At 39.6% G+C, this 6,000-nt stretch overlaps 1 long non-coding RNA gene across 1 annotated transcript; it reads left to right on the top strand.

Moving 5' to 3' along the window:
- Positions 1–1,800: 1,800 nt before the first annotated feature.
- On the top strand, positions 1,801–4,674 carry LOC131521341 (uncharacterized). Its single transcript, XR_009266268.1, has 3 exons — positions 1,801–1,939; positions 4,251–4,427; positions 4,578–4,674. It is a non-coding gene; the product is annotated as an uncharacterized LOC131521341 (long non-coding RNA).
- The last annotated feature ends 1,326 nt before the right edge of the window (positions 4,675–6,000 follow it).

The raw sequence follows: 6,000 nt of genomic DNA, 5'->3' as shown, positions 1-6,000 counted from the left end.
AAGTAAGCCTATGGGTGAGACTTCCGGTTCATTAGCCGCTATAGGTAAATAACGAGGAGAATAACAACATGCAGTAAACGGTAAAAATGTTTGCACTACAAACCAGTGTGTTCATAATTAAGAAAATACATTAAAATAATATGATAAGACACAAATTTTCAATATCAAGCATCAAAACGAACTGTTTTGTACAGCTAAAAATAGCTGGACTCCGATGAGACCGGAAGCTAGACCCATAGAATTTACAAATGGCCGCGCCCATTTTTACCTCAAGAAAAAGGTGGATAAACTTTTATCCCAATACTTTCATTATTATTTAATGTTTGCAACACAGAAATGTAGAGTGTTTGTAAATCTGTTTCAAACGTAAGGTTCATGAAGAGCTGCTCTCTTCTGGATCAGCGGCTGCACAAAAGCAGGTTAATATTCCGATGTGATTGTGATTTTAATGGTTTAATAGACATGGTCTCATCGACAGCAATAAGATCGAGTGTGTTTGAATCGAGATTGCGATCTTTTAAAGAGTAATCCATATGAGCCTGTAGCCTATTTATTTTTGTGTGTCATAATTTGTACCAGACCTCAAAAGTTACCCAGGCCCGGTCCCAGGCGGCCCTCCGCTTCAACGATCCCTGAGTAAGACTATTTTACACACTGACTGGAGTCAGTTTTCCCTTTGTTTTGCCTCCAGCTAGTGCGGTGACGTAATCGTGACGTCGGCGCAAAAAGGGTCTATAGAGACCATCCTCAGTCTGGAGGCAGGAACGACATGCTTCCTTATATGGTGTGAGTTATGTGTGTGTGAGTGAGTGTGTGTGCGTGCACGTTTTTGTGACTAATCAGGGCATAAATGACAGCTATTACAAGGAGAAGGTGACTTTTCAGGACATTACTCCATGTCCCCACTTTTCAAAACGCTTATAAATCACACAGAATGGAGTGTATTGAGAATCTGAAATAGCAGACAGTCTCCTGTAAGGGGTAGGTTTAGGTGTAGGGTTGGTGTAGGACAATAGCACATACAGTAAGTACAGTATAACAACCATTACACCTATGGAGAGTCCCCACTTTTCACAAAAACAAACGTGTGTGTGTGTGTGTGATTTTCTGACTGCGTTTCTGTAGAGCTGAGCTGGAGTCAGCTGTGTGACATCTGGAGTATCAGCTGTAAGTCAAGTCCAGCTTTATTGTCATTTCCGCTACATGTGGTCAGCATACAGTGGAACGAAATGTCGTGTCTCGCGGGACCACAGTGCTACATAAATATGAACATACAACACAAGAGTAAGAACAATTTTTAAACCAATACATAACTAACTTACTGAAAGCAGTAATCTAACTATACATATACTATAAATAGTTGACTACACACATAACCTAAGACAGACTACACATGTACTTTACATAATAACTGTGCGTGATATTGTGCAAAAGAGGTATTTAAGGTTAAGAAGCAAATAGTGCAATATGATTTGTGATGCATTCACAAGTAAACATTTGTTAAGTCCTTATTAAGTTCTTGTAACATGGAGTGTTTATTAGAAAGTGTCTGGTGCATTTAGAGAGAAAAGAAAGAAAAGCATGTGTTTCTACAGTTGGTTTGTGCAGACCACTCACAGTGTTTCTGAGGTTTCGTCAGAGGTGACTCCTCACTTTCCAAGTTACAAACATGAACTGCGATCACGCCAGTCTATGGCGTGATTGCTGGGCGGGGCGTTATGATGAAAGCTGCGATGGTTCCTCTTCCTGGCCCTTATTACTGAAGCTCTGGCTACTTCACGACTAAGTCAGCGCTGAGAGAAGCGAATAACAAGATGGAGAGGAAGGATGTTGCCAAGTTCATGGATATTACGGACCCTAGTCTAGACCGCATGGATACTGTCGTTCGTCGAGAGTGTAGACCCGAACCGGTCCGAGCAGGACAATCAGCTCATCGACGGTGAGTGAGGAAGATGATGATGTTGATTATAAACAATGCTGCGTTTATGATAATGGAGATATCTGAGTGTGTGTGTGTTACTCGTCAAAAGACAACTGTTTTAAACTCAATGGAAAACTCCCTTTAATCGACTGGATCCACAGCTGTTCACAACCAGAAGCAGCGATCTCTTTCACATACGAGTCCTTACGTCCTCTCAGTGTACTAAATGTAAACTTACATTCAGAACCCTAGGCAAATAGCACAGAAATATTACATATATACAAAAATCAGAATGTATAACCATGACTGAAACCTAATGTGTGTGTGTGTGTGTGTGTGTGTGTGTGTGTGTGTGTGATCAGATCCGTGTTCTCGTGTGTTCAGCCGTCTGTAGAGACTCATCATACATTATAATTTGTGTATTAATAACTCTTAAGGGAATAGTTCACTTTCAGAATGAAAATTCTGTCATCGTTTACTCACCCTCCACTTGTTCCAAACCTGTATGAGTTTCTTCTGTTAAACACAAAAGAAAGATATTTAGAAAAATGTTGGGATCTGAACAGTTGATGAGCACCATTGACTTCCATAGTATTTTTTTCCTAGAAAATGGTAATTAATTAGAATATATAAGAGTTTTTACTCAGAAATTGCTAGTAAATTTCACAGAAAACAGCAAGTAACAAACACATAGAATTAATATGGAAGTTTGTTTCCAACAAGGCATAAAAATAAAAAAAATAGTGATTTTTTTTTTTAATGCAATTTGAAGAAAAAGTCATTTTGAAAAAAAAAAAAAAAATGTAATAAGGAAAAAAGTCAGAATATTGTAGTTAATATTGTAAAATTCTGAATTTTTATCTCAGAATTCTGTTTTTTTTTTTTTTTGAGAATTTTGTGAAAAGTATGAATTGTGAGAGAAAGTTTGCAGTTACATTTTTTTTTTCTTCCCATGGTGGAAAAGGCCTTCCATAAATTAAACATGAAATTTTTAAGCAAAAAGTCTGAAAAAACTTGATGTGAAAAATCAGAAGTTTCTAGAAAATTTTACAAAAAAAAAAAGACAAAGAAACGGCAAGTAAAACATTGAATTAAACATGAAATGTAGAAGTTGAAAGGCTGACATAGTATTTTCTTGTTTTATTTACTTCTAGAACTCATTTTTAACTCTTCACTTCTAGTTCATGTGCCGTTCTATCTGTGGTGTGTTTCTGAATGTTGTGGTGTGGTCAGTGCTGTAAGTAACAGGATTAAACGCTCTGAAGCTGCATGTGAACGGCAGGTTGTGAGCTCGTTTGTCCATGTGAGACTGGAGAAAGTGCTTTGCAAGTGTGTTTTCTCGCAGATGAGGTGTGTGTTATCAGTGAAGATCTCCTCGCGCTCTCAGAACATGCGTGAGCCTGCCTTCATCAACATACTGTACATGACGTGATGAATGGTCTTACAGAAATTGTCTATTTTTGTGATGTTTCTCTGGTTTTTGTGCTGCGTTTGGTCGGTTTTGGTAGGTTTGTGGATGAGGTTTATCAGCAGAAGAAACGCTCTGGATGAACAGAGATAGAGAGAGAGAGAGCGGTAATCAATACTCATCTTTCTCATAAATACTCACCACAAAAAGAAAAAGGAGAAGAAAATCTGCCGGCGCAGACAGACTCAATGCTGAGGGTTGTTTTTAGTTGCTCTTCTCAATCACTTATTTAAAGGCTTCATAATTAGATTTAGAGCTCGATCAACAATTAACCGTTAGTTTTTTTGTGACAGGGTCTAAAATGTTTTGTAAACTGATCGCTGAAACTACACATTTGTCTTGGCTGACCACTAGTGATATGATAATTGTAAACGCATCTTACAGTAATATCAGGTGTTAATTCTGTCCGTCTTAAAAATTTTATACGTACGAATGATCACACTGCAAATGTCCAGATCTTCAAATTTTCCCCCTTCCTTCCTTGGATCCTTTTCATATTTATATATATCTGACAAAGTTCTGTTATACTGCTATATATATATATACATACACACACACACAGTGATTGACATTGCTATAACCATTAGGCTAATAAAATTGCCACTTCACCAATGTGTAGCATTTACATTTAGCTGGTAAGGATTTTAATGATTATCTGCAAAAAATATATATTTTCATGAGAAAAATGTTTAAATATGTTATTTTGATGATCAAAGAGGAGTTTTAAGGAATAGAATTAGTGACTAAAGGGAACTTTAACATTTAGACAGACAGAAGCAGTTTATCAACACACCGCCAGAGTTATTAATATCGGTCATATTCAGACGGTAATCTGTGTGTGTGTGTGTGTGTGTTTGTCAGAGATGCTGCAGTACAACAGTAATCACCCGGAGGATCCAGGATCTGGATCTCTTGGGGGATCAGATGGGGGACAGAGCCGTGGCTCCCATGAATCCCTTCACACAGACGCCCCCACACACGCTCGTACAGACACAGACACCGCCGCTGCTCCAGCCGCAACCGCAGCCGATCACACAGGTGAGTCTGACCATGCCCCCTGACACCTGACCACACCTCACATTGACATGCCCGTCACATTCTGACCACACCTCATTTTTGTGGCTGGATTCTGTGATTTGTTCTCTATTTTGATTTGAATCGGTCATGCAGTGCTCTGATTGGCTGCAGATGCAGATGGTGATGATCATGCCGGCCACCACACCGTCACACCACTTCATCCAGAGTCAGATGCAGTCCACTGCTCCAGTCCACACCGCACCGCAGCAGGTACCTGTACGTTACTGCATTATGATGTCATGTGTGACGCTGCTCTCTGATTGGCTGTCAGGCTCTGGAGCACCAGCCGCAGATTCTGAAGACACAGACACAGACACAGACACACACACACACACACACACGTTTCATTAATGCAAGAGACAATGTGTGACTCTGACAAATATTAAACTTTTTTTTTAGATTTTTCTATTAAATATTATTCCGTTATTGAGAATATATTCATGAAAATGTATTGATAAGTTATAACACACCTTTTTTATTTATTAAAGTTTTATTTTTTTTATTATCTACTCTCAGTTTTTCATCAGAATAGACTTTGTCGATGATATGGTGTTAAATAAAAATAAATAAACAAAAAACAAATAAATAGATAAGATTAAGAAATCATTTAAAAAAGATTTCTGGGAAATATTTCGATTTTCTACTATTTCTAATATTTTTTATAATAGTATACATTTATTTATTATAGTTATAACATTATTATGATTATTTTAATTTCCTCTCTGAATTTGCTATGAAATTGGTCAGAAAACCAGTTAGTATCTGGTGTGACCACCATTTGCCTCATGCAGTGCAACACATCTCCTTCGCATAGAGTTGATCAGGTTGTTGATTGTGGCCTGTGGAATGTTGGTCCACTCCTCTTCAATGGCTGTGCGAAGTCGCTGGATATCGGCAGGAACTGGAACACGCTGTCGTATACGCTGATCCAGAGCATCCCAAACATGCTCAATGGGTGACATGTCCGGTGAGTATGCTGGCCATGCAAGAACTGGGATGTTTTCAGCTTCCAGGAATTGTGTACAGATCCTTGCAACATGGGGCCGTGCATTATCATGCTGCAACATGAGGTGATGGTCGTGGATGAATGGCACAACAATGGGCCTCAGGATCTCGTCACGGTATCTCTGTGCATTCAAAATGCCATCAATAAAATGCACCTGTGTTCGTTGTCCATAACATACGCCTGCCTATACCATAACCCCACCGCCACCATGGGCCACTTGATCCACAACGTTGACATCAGCAAACCGCTCACCCACACGACGCCATACACGCTGTCTGCCATCTGCCCTGTACAGTGAAAACCGGGATTCATCCGTGAAGAGAACACCTCTCCAAAGTGCCAGACGCCATCGAATGTGAGCATTTGCCCACTCAAGTCGGTTACGACGACGAACTGCAGTCAGGTCGAGACCCCGATGAGGACGACGAGCATGCAGATGAGCTTCCCTGAGACGGTTTCTGACAGTTTGTGCAGAAATTCTTTGGTTATGCAACCAGATTGTTGCTGCTGTCCGGGTGGCTGGTCTCA

This window comes from Onychostoma macrolepis, chromosome 16 (genome assembly GCF_012432095.1).
Source record: "Onychostoma macrolepis isolate SWU-2019 chromosome 16, ASM1243209v1, whole genome shotgun sequence".
In the NCBI taxonomy this organism is placed as follows: domain Eukaryota; kingdom Metazoa; phylum Chordata; class Actinopteri; order Cypriniformes; family Cyprinidae; genus Onychostoma; species Onychostoma macrolepis.
The sequence above is the reverse complement of the archived record's forward strand: the minus strand, read 5'-3'. Positions and strand labels throughout refer to the sequence as shown.